The sequence below is a fragment of the Capsicum annuum genome, chromosome 8 (genome assembly GCF_002878395.1).
Source record: "Capsicum annuum cultivar UCD-10X-F1 chromosome 8, UCD10Xv1.1, whole genome shotgun sequence".
NCBI lineage: Eukaryota > Viridiplantae > Streptophyta > Magnoliopsida > Solanales > Solanaceae > Capsicum > Capsicum annuum.
The window spans coordinates 170,581,925-170,595,305 of record NC_061118.1 but is presented as its reverse complement, the minus strand read 5'-3'; positions in this window follow the sequence as shown (position 1 = coordinate 170,595,305).

Genomic DNA, 13,381 nt, shown 5'->3' with positions numbered 1-13,381 from the left:
GTATAGTGCACTGGATGGGGCTATTTTCTTTTTAACAAGAGGTATCAGGTTGGAGTTCTAAATATGAATAAATCTTTGGTAATGAATGTTTCTCCTAAATAAGTTATTTGCGATATGAATAAAAATTTCAATAACTCAAACTCGACGTGAAAGTTAAAAAAATAAAAATAAAAAATTGAAATGCCCTAATTTAAATATGACCTTACACTTTATTTAATTTATTTGATTTAATAGCCCACATTGTTGGACTCGAGTAAAGATGACGAGCTTCCCGTTAAAACGGGAACATGATGTTTGGCAGTTATTGACTGAAAGGCGCGTTTGGCACGATCCTGTTGTTTTTCCACAATTTTGTGTATTTGCTACTTGCACTGATTATGGACATCCTGTTTTCTTCATTTTCTTGAAGGTAGAAAATCACTAATTATGTTGCATTAGGATTTTTTGCACTTATCAATTAATTCTAAGTGATTGCAACCCAAGACCACTAAGAAGTAAATTGGAGATGTGGTGTATGTATTCTGGAAGTCATAAAATTTATTATTTTTATTATGGTCCTACTGAAGCTTAATAATACTCTTTTCATTTTAATTTTGTTGTTCTACTTTTTTTTTTTTAATTGCGAAAATGTCTCCTTTTTTTTTTTCAATTTTTCGCATAACATGTTTAAGGTAACAAGACTAAAGAAAGTTTTAGTATATTGATACGGGTGTCCAACAAGTTCACGACCATTCACACGTAGCCAAACTCGCGAGTTACAAAAACTCCAAGCCTTGTTCATGCAAATGGCCGTTTGTGAGTTGGTGATTGATCCACCTAATGGTCTAAATGTTTTTAAATGTGAAGAGGGGCCTTGAAGTATAATAAACTTACACACCAAGGCCATCCCATGGCAAGGACAATCTGGTCATTTTCTCCTTCATTTATGGTGTAATATAAATAGACAATATTAAGGTTATTTGGCAGCTAGTTCATTGATAATATTTTTGAGAGACAAAACACTTGTAATAGTTGGAACTTCTCTCTCTTCCATTGGAGAAGCCCAAATCTAAAACTCACAAGTAGAGTGATACTTGTGTTGTATCTTGGCTAGAAACTAGGATCTTGAGGTCATAGAGTTCCTCTTGGTCCAAGTAAGAACTTGATGTTAATATTCTTTAGTCTTGGGGTCCTCTCTTGTTGTTAGGGTTCTTAGATTCTTGAATATTGTGTGTCAGTGTGTCAAGTTACTATCTTCTTGTAATCTTGTTAATATTGTGTTCTGTAATCTTGAAGTCTAGTGAAGCCGTATGGGACTCTTTCGATTCACTAGCACCTTGTTGACTTGCTGGTTCTTGTTGAAAACTTCATATTCTTGTTCTAAAAACGTGATTCTTAAAGCCTAGTGAAGCCGTGTGTGGCCTATTTCGATTCACTAGCACTTGTAGTTCATCTTGTTGATTCTTGTGTTAGCTTGTTCATCTTGTTGTTGTTGTTGGTTTCTTGTATTGTGGACTTGATAGTGTATCATTTGGTATCAAAGTAAGGTTGGTTGTGTTCCTACACTATCAATCTTGGGCTCTCTTGGACGAAAATTCAAAAATAAAATTGTTGAAATCTGAAAATTTCAGAAAAAGAAAAAGAGACATCTGTCCATCTTGTTGTCTTGGTAGAGATTGGTGTTTGTGTGTTTAGATCTAGGTGTTATTTTACTTGTTTAGTGTGTTTCTAGTGTTGGTTTCTTTCTCACCAACACTAAAAGTGTCTAGATCTAAAGTTGATATTATAATATTGACCATTGTTGTGGTGACTTGAAGTGGGCCGTAGGTTATACCTTGTTGATGACAATTGATGGTTTTGTGTTGTGTTCTTAAAAAAATTGATATTGTGTTCTTGAAGGTTATGTGGTGTTCATCTTGTTCTTCATCTATTCTTACAACTTAAGACAACAAAGGTGTAAAATAGATCCAAAAGGTTGTAAGACAAGAGTTATAAAGTTGTTGGTGAGAAGACTTGCACACATCACTTCCTAGACTTGACAACCACTTTTCCTTAAATCAGGGGACCTTGTTTTGTGGGATTAGTATAGTCAAATCTCACCTTTTTGAGTTTGAAAAGTTGAAAAAGAGTACAAGACTTTTACTTTCTCTTCAAAATCAATTGTCATCCATTACAAGTTTTGTGAATGTTGAAATTTTAGATTTGTGACCAAAAAAATTGTGTGGGACCAAAACTAATTACATGCTGCCATATCACCATTGCTACTGCCACGTCACTAATAAGCTCAAATTTGGATATTTTCTAGTTTATAATTGTTGATTCTTGGTTTTCTTACTTGGTTCTAGAACTAATTAACAAACTAGTACATTCCTACTAGGTTGTCAATTAGTCCTTTGAATTTATTTGTTCACGTCAACGATTACTTGGATGTTTTTATTTTTTGAATGCATTGTTACTTCTTGGTTCTAGTCCGACGAGAGTTCTTTGAGTCTTCAAACAAGAATCCACTCCGGATAAGAGCTTACTCATACCTTAAGGATTCATGGGTTACTAGCCAATCTACAGCACTTGTAGAACTAAAGTGTAAGGTGATCCAAAGAGTGTAAGTGAGGAGAGGGTTTTTTTTCACTAACTTATTTACTGATTTTGTAGTTAATACCTTGACAATGGAAGGTCCTACGTCCCAAAATGTGGATACTAATGCTCTTGACTCTATGAGGGCCACTCTTGAGGTCGTTACCCGAACACTTGAAAGGTTGAATACAGAAGTTGAAGTCGTGAGAGGGGATTTGTCAACAATAAAGGGAGATGTGTCAGCTATTAGTGGGAGATTAGAACAAATGGAGAGTCAAAGGAACTCTCGCCCTTCTACTCCTCTACATGTTTCTTCAAGTGGGCATGATAAAACTTCCTCCACAACCATCACTCCCGAAACATTACATCAAATGCTAAATCCACCCCAAGATCCACTAAATGCCGCAAGCCAAACCACTCATTTCCCTCCAAACCGTGACCCCACTAGACCAATACATTTCCAAACTCCTCAAGTTCCACAAGAAGGACTTGGACGTCAAGTACCTCCGCTAAATCCGAACCCTCCTTTCCAAGCTCCATTAAACCAAAAACCACCACCTCCATAAAATCTAATTCCTCCAAATCAAGTTCAAAATGTCCAAAATCGTCTAGCCCACTTTGAGGAATATGGTAGAGAGAAATATGAAGGATATAGAGCCTTTGATGATACTTATATAAGGGAGGAGGAGATGAGAGGGGGTCGTAGAGATCAAAGAAGATACCGAGGGTATAAGGAAAGGGGAAACCGACACCAAGAGAGAGATATAGGCATCAACACCATCAAGTTGAGCCTACCAATCTTTAAAGGTGAAGTGACCCCGAGGCCTACTTAGCTTAGGAATCGGCTTGTGAAAAAGTTTTCCAAGTTAATGATATCTCGGAAGAAAAGAAAGGTTGTTATGCCATAGCTCATTTTGAGGGTTATGCTAACACTTAGTGGGAGTACGTCAAGCGGTTTGGTAATGAATTAGTTGATGGGAAACCACCACCTTGGTTTCGGTTGAGGTACTTAATGAAACAACGGTACCTTCCCGAGAGTCATCGCCATGAGTTGCTTGCTATATTCTACAACTTGAGTCAAGGTAACAAAAGTGTGATGGCGTATTATGATGAGTTTCAACAACTCATGTTGAAGCTTGATCATCATGGGGAACAAATCAGTCATGACATCATCCGGTTCAAGTGTGGGTTGAACAAAGAGATCTCTACTCGTTTAACACTTCTCAAGTTTGATACCGTTGAAGGTATTTTCCAAGCGGCTCTTGAGATTGAAATGGAATTTAAAGAGAGGTCGGCGTTCAAGGCAAGGGGACAATTCACCTCGGGTTGGCGTAGCAGCAAGGAGATGGCTCAATCCTCTTCTGTTTGGCCTAAAAACAAGGACCAAACCACCACTACAAGGCTTCCCGAACCCAAAACAGTCCACAGAATTCCTCCAAAATAAGAAGTTCACAAGTATCCTAACCCAAAAGGATTTTAATGTTTCAATTACCAAGGTTGGGGACATAAAGCCAATAAATGTCTAAATCGACGCAATGTGATCCTACGGGAAGGGAGATTGTATAACCTTGGTGAGGATGTGGGTCTTGAAAAGGGAGATGATGAGGCCGAGCCTCAAGATGGAGAGGAGCCTGAGAATGGACCACATGATGATGATGATGATGTTGGTGAAGATGTTTATTCACAAGAAGGGGTGTGTGTGGTTCCAAACTTTATAGTTAGGCGCGCCATGATTAGTAAGGCAATAGATGACCCAAGTCAAAGGAAAAATCTATTCCATACTAAATGTCTTGTAAATGGGAGTGTGTGCAATTTGGTGATCAATAGTGGTAGTTGTGCGAATGTTGTTAGTGTTGCTATGGCAAACTTCTTGAAGTTGCCAACTACACTGCATACTAGTCCTTACAAGTTGCAATGGTTGAATGAATGTGGTGAATTAAAGGTCACAAGGCAATGTGTGATATGGTTTAAGGTGGGAAACTACCACGATGAAGTGCTTTGTGACGTGATACCAATGCAAGCGTGTCACTTATTGTTAGGTAAACCTTGGTAATATGATAGGTCTACCAAATATGATGGGAGGTCCAATCGATATACACTTGATAAGGATGGTCGAAAGGTCACACTTCATCCTCTTTTGCCCTCCCAAGTAAATGAGTGGCATCAAAAGATGGGAGGATTGAAGGAAAGGGGAAAGAAATCTGAAAGGGAATAAAAAAAGAGGAACCTATAGGTGGGGCAGTAGGCGTATCTGAGGCTGCCTCGACATCAAAAGGGAAGGAAAACATAGTGATGTTGGTTAGAAAGAAGAAACTCTTCGTGGATCATGATGAGGACACGCCTATGTTACTTTTGGCTCATTGTTTTAACACTAACGCCACTAATTCTTTCATTTCTCCTTTGATTTCTTGTGTGTTGCAGGATTATGAAGATTTATTTCCCAAAGAACTTCCGCAAGGATTACCCCCACTTCGGGAAATTGAGCACCAAATTGACTTTGTGTCGGGCTTACAATTGTCAAACAAGACGGCTTATAGAAGCAACCCTACGGACACCAAGGAATTGCAACGCCAAGTTAAGGAACTCCTCAATAAAGGGTATATCAAGGAGAGCATGATTTCGTGCGCGGTTCTGGTGCTACTAGTGCCTAAGAAAGACGAAACGTGGCGTATGTGTATGGACTGCTGAGCTATCAACAAGATTACAATAAAATATCGTCACCCTATCCCTAGGTCAGATAATATGCTTGATGAATTGAATGGTTCGTGTTTATTTTTCAAGATTGATTTAAGGAATGGCTATCACTAAATAAGAATGCAACCCGGTGATGAATGGAAAACCGCCTTCAAGACCAAGTTTGGTCTCTATGAATGGATGGTTATGCCATTCAACATAACAAACGCTCCAAGTACTTTTATGAGGCTAATGAATCATATGATGCAGCCATTTATTGGAAAGTTTGTTGTTGACTACTTTGATGATGTCTTGGTTTATAGCAAGTCTTTAGATGAGTATGTGATCCATTTACAATGTGTGTTTGATGTCCTTAGAAAGGAAAAAATATATGCAGATCTGGAAAAATGCTCCTTTGGTGTTAATGAAGTTGTTTTCTTGGGTTTTGTTGTTAGTTCAAGAGGGGTTGAAGTGGATGAATCCAAGATAAACACTATCAAAAATTGGTCAATCCCACAAACCGTTGGAGAAGTAAGAAACTTTCATGGGTTGGCTAGTTTTATAGAAGGTTTGTCACAGGATTTAGCACCATAGTCTCCCCCTTGACCGAGGTCATTCAGAAAGATTAACCCTTCAAGTGGGGTGACGAGCAAGCTAAGGCTTTTGAAGCTTTGAAACCTATGCTCATCTCCGCACCTTTATTACAGTTGCCCAACTTTGATAAGATGTTCGAAGTCGAGTGCGGTGCGAGTAAAGTAGGCATAGGGGGTGTTTTGATACAAGATTTAAAACTCATTGCTTGCTTTAGCGAAAAGCTTAAAGTAGCAATTCTAAACTACTCCATGTATGATTTAGAGTTGTATGCCTTGATTATAGCCTTGGCCACTTGGCAACACTATTTATGGCCTAAGGAGTTCATGATTCGAACGAACCATGAAGGATCTTCGGGCACAAGACAAACTTAGAAAATGGCATGTCAAATGGATTGAGTTTCTTGAGACCTTCCCTTATGTTATCCAATACAAGAAGGGTAAAGACAATGTAGCAACCGATGCTTTGTCTAGAAAACATGTTCTTGTGTCCACTTTGTCATCAAAATTGATGGGTTTTGAGAGCTTAAGATGATTGTATCCCGAGGACCCTCACTTTGCTTCTATCTTTAGTGAATGCGAAGAATTGGGTAGGGACAAGTGGGATTCGGCTAGGGGTTCAAATCCCTATGCCAAGTTTGATGGTTACTTATTTAAAGGTAGACGATTGTGTGTACCCTCTAGCTCTTGGAGAGAGTTGTTTGTGAGGAAAGCACATGATGGCGGTCTAATGGGTCATTTTGGGGTCGAAAATACCCTCGGAATATTGGATGAGCAATTCTATTGGCCAAGAATGCACAAAGGTATGGTTAGGATTTATGGCCAATGTGTAGAATGCAAAAGAGCCAAATATCGGCTCCTACCTCATGGGTTGTACACCCCGCTGCCCACTCCTCTACGTCCTTGGATTGATATATCTATGGATTTTATGTTGGGGATGCCAAGGACTAGACGAGGTCGGGATAGTATCTTTGTTGTAGTCGATCGGTTTTCTAAGATGGCGCACTTTATTCCTTGCTTTAAATGTGATGACGCACCTAGCGAGGTCTCTTTATTTGTTGATAATGTTGCCAAATTGCATAGTGTTCCGAGGACCATTGTGAGTGATTGGGACTCTAAGTTCCTAAGTCACTTTTGGAAGTCCATGTGGGGTAAGCTTCGTACCAAGTTGTTGTTCTCTACGTCTTGCCACCTACAAACCGATGGCCAAACAGAAGCAGTAAATAGGACTTTGGGTGCTATGCTACGTTCCATAGTTAAGGAAAAAATGACTTCTTGGGAGGAGCATTGTTAGAGTTTTTGCCCTGATTTTATTATTATATTTAAGTTTTACTTTTTCTTAGAAGAAAAATAAAAGTTACCATAATTACTTTTACTTTTCCTGAAAGAAAAAGTAAAATTCTTTTTCATATTTGGCTAACCTCTTTCTTGGATGAAAAGTTTTTGACATCTATAAATAGAAGATCCCCCTTCTTATACCATAACACAATAGCATCCACAGTGTAGTCTTTTAAGAGTTTTATTTAGGGGGAGATTTTCTCTCTCATTAATTTTATGCTTTTTAATATTAGGATTTATATGTAGGCAGATTGGCCAAATAATATAATAATATTAAGCTTTTTAATATTGTTTTATGTGTCTTCTGAATTGTCACCATAATGGTTTGCAACTAATAGCTTCTGCGTGACGCCCTCTCGATGTCGAACCCAACAAGTGGTATCAGAGCTTACGGTTCAATGGTCCAATGGTGTGGTGAGACGAGATTAAACAGGTTCAAAGCGGTTTCAAAATCAAGCTGCAACAATTTGGACGATAATGAAGATTTTTGTCCAACTATATGTGGAGAATAAGTTTCAACTATATTTTCAACACTCCTACTGCTGCATGTTTAAAAATAAAAATAAAATATTACTTTTAAACTAATTTTTAACCATGATATTTTAAACCTTATTTTTAACCATGACAAGTAGCAGTTATGAAGACTGTATCAAGAACGAAGTTCATGCACGTGATATGAAGAGAAGACGGATCAAGTGAAGAAAATCAAGCCAGAAAGTGGAGATTTGTTAGGGTTTTTGCTCTGATTTTCTTACTATATTTAAGTTTTACTTTTTCTTAGAAGGAAAATAAAAGTTATCATAATTACTTTTACTTTTCCTGAAAGAAAAAGTAAAATTCTTTTCCATATTTGGCTAACCTCTTTCTTGGATGAAAGGTTTTTTATATCTATAAATAGAATATCTCTCTTCTCATACCATAACACAATAGCATCCACAATGTAGTCTTTAAAGAGTCTTTGTTTAGAGGGAGATTTTCTCTCTCATTAGTTTTATGCTTTTTAATATTAGGATTTATATATAGGCCGATTGGCTAAATAATATAATAATATTAAGCTTTTTAATATTGTTTTATGTGTCTTCTGAATTGTCACCACAATGGTTTGCAACTAATAGCTTCCGCGTGACGCCCTCTCGATTTCGAACCCAACAAGCACGTACCATTGATTGAGTTTGCCTATAACCGTGTCATACACTCAAGTACGGGAATGACTCCCCTTGAGTGTGTATTTGCCTATAACCGTGTCATACACTTAAGTACGGAAATGACTCTCTTTGAGTGTGTATACGGCCTCAATCCCCTTACCCCTTGGATTTAATATCTTTGCCAAGCGATCTCATCATTAGCTTAGATGGAAGCAAGTGGGCAGATTCTATGAAGAAGTTACATGAGAAAGTGTGGCTTCGACTTGAGAAGAAAAACCAAGAAATTACAATGAGGGCCAACAAGGGGAGAAAGAAACTCATTCTTGAACCGGGAGATTGAGTGTTGGTGCATCTTCGGAAGGATCGGTTTCCATCTCAAAGAAAGTCCAAATTGATGCTGAGGGGTGATGGCCCATTTCAAGTACTTGAGAAAATCAATGACAACACCTACAAGATTGGCCTTCTACTGGAATATCAAGTGCACAACACTTTCAACGTGTGTGATCTTTCTCTCGTGGATGCGGTTGAAGATGACCAAATGCCGAATTTGAGGTCAAATTCCTCTCAAGATGGAGAGGATGATACGAGTGTAGCAAGCTGTCCAACAAGTTCACGACCATTCACACGTAGTCAAGCTCGGGAGTTACAAAATCTCCAAACCTTGTTCATGCAAATGGCCGTTTGTGAGTTGGCGACTAATCCACCTAATGGTCTAAATTTTTTTAAGTGTGAAGAGGGGCCTTGAAGTGTAATAAACTTACACTCCAAGGCCACCCCATGGCAAGGGCAATCTGGTCATTTTCTCCTTCATTTATGGTGTAATATAAATAGACAATATTAGGGTTATTTGGCAGCTAGTTCATTGATAATATTTTTGAGAAACAAAATACTTGTAATATTTGGAACTTCTCTCTCTTTCATTGGAGAAGCCCAAATCTGAAACTCACAAGTAGAGTGATACTTGTGCTGTATCTTGGCTAGAAACTAGGATCTTGAGGTCATAGAGTTCCTCTTGGTCCAAGTAAGAACTTGATGTTAATATTCTTTAGTCTTAGGGTCTTCTCTTGTTGCTAGGGTTCTTAGATTCTTGAATATTGTGTGTCAGTGTGTCAAGTTACTATCTTCTTGTAATCTTGTTAATATTGTGTTCTGTAATCTTGAAGTCTAGTGAAGCCGCGTGGGCCTCTTTCGATTCACTAGCACCTTGTTGACTTGCTGGCTCTTGTTGAAAACTTCATATTCTTGTTCTAAAAACGTGATTCTTAAAGCCTAGTGAAGCCGTGTGTGACCTATTTCGATTCACTAGCACTTGTAGTTCATCTTGTTGATTCTTGTGTTAGCTTGTTCGTCTTGTTGTTGTTGCTGGTTTCTTGTGTTGTGGACTTGATAGTGTATCATATATTCTACACATCTTTTACTTAAAATCACGAGATTCAAAAATGTCTTTTATTTTTAAAAATTTTGTGTCAAATTAAAACTAGACAAATAAATTAAAAGGGAGGGGGTATTTAATATGGCAAAAAGTCAATTTTCATGAAATTTTTTGTCGCAAATAGATGCTTTATTTAAATTTTTAGCTTCATATTGTTTGTTCTAAATAATATTTAGTCGTTACTATTGCGATCATTAATAGTATAGATTTAATCAAATGGCTAATCAATTTGCTAATATTATTAGTATTAGCTGGTATTATAGTACTAATATATTTTTCAAGCAAAGAAAGTTCTATTCACAAACCAAAACATAAATCTTTTTATGAAAATGTCCGTCCTTGTCCAAGTTGCCTCTCTTTTGTATTTAATTGATTCATTAAATAATTTCTGTCCATTAACACAGGAAACAAAAGTCAGAATATAGAATAGTAACTATGCAGACTATCAACACTACTCATGTGACCGGTCTCTTTCGCACCCATATGAGTTAAAAGCTGATGAATAATTGAGATTTTTCTATTTTTTATTATTTTTAGTTGCGATTTTGAGTTTGAATATTTAAATTATTTTTTTTAAAAAAAAGTTTGGCTGAAGCGTTACCTGAAAAAATGAGTTTTAAACTTGGGAACTTAAATTTAACTAAATTACACTATAAATATCGCACATCAAAATCAAAAATAAGAAAAGACATTTTTTATTTTCATATAATGCATTATGAGTTCATTGTGATTTTTGAAAATAATACACAACGTGTATGAAATAAAAATAATAATAACACTTACCAAAATTTCACAAGTGAAATTTAAAGAGAATAAAGTGTACAAAATTTTATCAGTTCCTCAAAAGGTAGAAATATTATTTTTAAATATCCGTCGGCTCAAGCGCAGCGGATCCAATACTCAACTTGTACAAATAAGTTATTAAACGTGTGGATTTGCCAACGCCATTCATGATGAGACAATTTTGATTAAATACTTTTTTTTGTCCACTTCTATGTTATTCTTTTCCATCTATATTTTTTAATGGTTAGCCATGATTCTAAAATCAATCATGCCAAATTTTATTCTGCTAACAATTTTTTAGTGTTTGGGAAGAAGTTTGGAGTCATTGAGATAAATAAGTAGGCATTATGTCATGTTTTATTGTGGAAATTAAAAGTGAAGTACTATTTTTTCTTCAAAAATGACATTTGAAAATTAAACTTGTGTTATGCCATGAAATAAACTAGAATTATTTTAATTTTTATGGTTAACTTGAAGTGAAAATGACTTTTTATGGTTTCTTAAATTTTGGTCTTTGTGGGCATTTTGGTATTTGCATATCTTTTGCACAAGTGAAATACGTATTAAGAATGCATAACTGAATTCCGGCAAAATTCGAGTAGAAATATAGAATTCAACCGTCTTCTTGTTCACGTTTCTTATTTTAATTATATAAGCATATTAATAAATTATGTTCAAAATTCATTAGAATGTGAAGCACAAAGAAAAATCACATTACAAGAATCAATCAGGTTGGACAATTTATGGATACACGTGAATAAAAAAATATAAAATTGAGAAAATTATTTTTAGGTTTGGTTGTGTAACGTAAAGATTGGTTCTTGGGGGGCCTTTTCTATTTTAGAAAGAGCAAAAGACTAGAAGTTATGGGAAGGTAACAATGGTTGATGTTGAAGATGTCCCAGTCTATTTGGAATAATTATTTGTTTTTTCTATTAATGTGAAATCCCTAAAATTAAGATTCAATTCATTTATTTCCTTAGTCATCTATTCAAATTTGTGAGGTGAATGTGGATCAATACTCATACAAATTTGTGAGGCGAATGTGGATCAATACTTAACAATGTAAAGATATTAAAGCAATTAAATATTTTACCACTTTATTAAACAAATACAAAAAAAATTAACAATGTATACCAATTTATTACTTTTACCATCTCAAATTACTTGACATATTTGTTAAAATAATTTGTATGAAAATAGTTGGCATTTTAAAATTCAAGAGATAATTAATTAATTTTTTCAACTACATTAATTAATATTAATTAAAAAAGATTCATCCAATCAAGAATAAATAAGGTAGACACCCCTTATTAATTTCTCCTTAAGAGTTGAGAAAAAAATAAATATGTCAAATTACTTGATACGGAGGAAGCAGGTGAATATGGACAAATGAAACCAATGCAATTAAATGTATATGACGAACACGATCAATGTATACTAATGTAGACTTATAAATATGTGTATGTATTAGAAAGAAACAAAATTAAAAAATTAAACATATACATTAATTTAATGTACATATAATAAATAAATGCATCTACAACCGATTTATCTAGGCATAACAAATTGGAATACACTGCAACAACTTTCTTGACATATACTTTAAATATGATTTTACAAGCATAAGAAACTTTTTTTTTTAAGTTAAAGAGTGTACATTATTTGAATGTGTGTGTATATATAACCCATACAATCCATTATATATACAAAACATATTGATACACCAAATTTATTCATACATAATAAATTACATGTATAAGTTAATTTGTTATTTAATAAGTAAACATCAAATATAATCTTTAAAAGAAAAAAACAGAGGATACACACATAGTGATGGAGAGATTTTATTGGAAAAAAATAAAGAGAAAAATATTTGAGAGAATTTAGGAGAGAAAGTAAGAAAGAGAGTGTTGGAAGGGGAGTGGGGGTTACTCCCTGATTTATGGGTTATGTAATGTTAAAGTTATTGGGTAAAAAAAAAAAAAGATAGCTCGGTATACTAAAGATACCACTATGCGCGGCGTTTGGGGAAGTGCTCCATCATAAGGGTGTATTGTATGCAGTCCTAACTAGTATTTCTGCCAGAGGCTGTTTCCAAGGCTTGAATCTGTGACCTTTTGATCACATGACAATAACTTTACCAGTTACTACCAGGTTCCCCTTCCATAAATTTCGAATTTTTAATAGGTTCTAGGAATTTTTTTCATAACTTTGTTTAATTATATGACATTTCGGACTTTGATATTTGTGATATATATTTTTAGCTTTGATACATATGTATTGTGATACATTTGTAATTCAGTGGTTAGTTAAATAAGGAAGTAACTAATTTTCAATTATTATATGAAGTAAAATTGGGCGCAAATCATGGTATAAATGCATATGATTTCAGATGTATTATAATGATACATCTGGTTTCGGATGTTTCATAATGATACATTTGATAAAATTCTGCAATGCCTATTAAAAAATTAATTTCACACAAAAATAAATAATTTGCATATGTCAAACATGTGTTAAATATATCAAACATTTATAAATAAATCAAAAGAGAAAAGACATCTTTTTCCCCCTTAATTTCTGTTTATTTACCCCCTTTATTAACTTTCAAGTGAATTAATTTCACCCCCAAAATCAAAAACTCACTCTCACAACGGAGAGTGCACTACACATCGCTGCCACATCAGTTCTACGCCATTGCCACGTAGGAAATTATAATTTTAAAAAAAATAATCCCACACACTTACTTTTATATATTTTCTTAAAAAAAAAGAAAAATATATATATATATATATATACTATTTTTATATATAAAAAATATACATATTTTTAAAATCTCTCTCTCTCTCTCTCTCTCTCTCTCT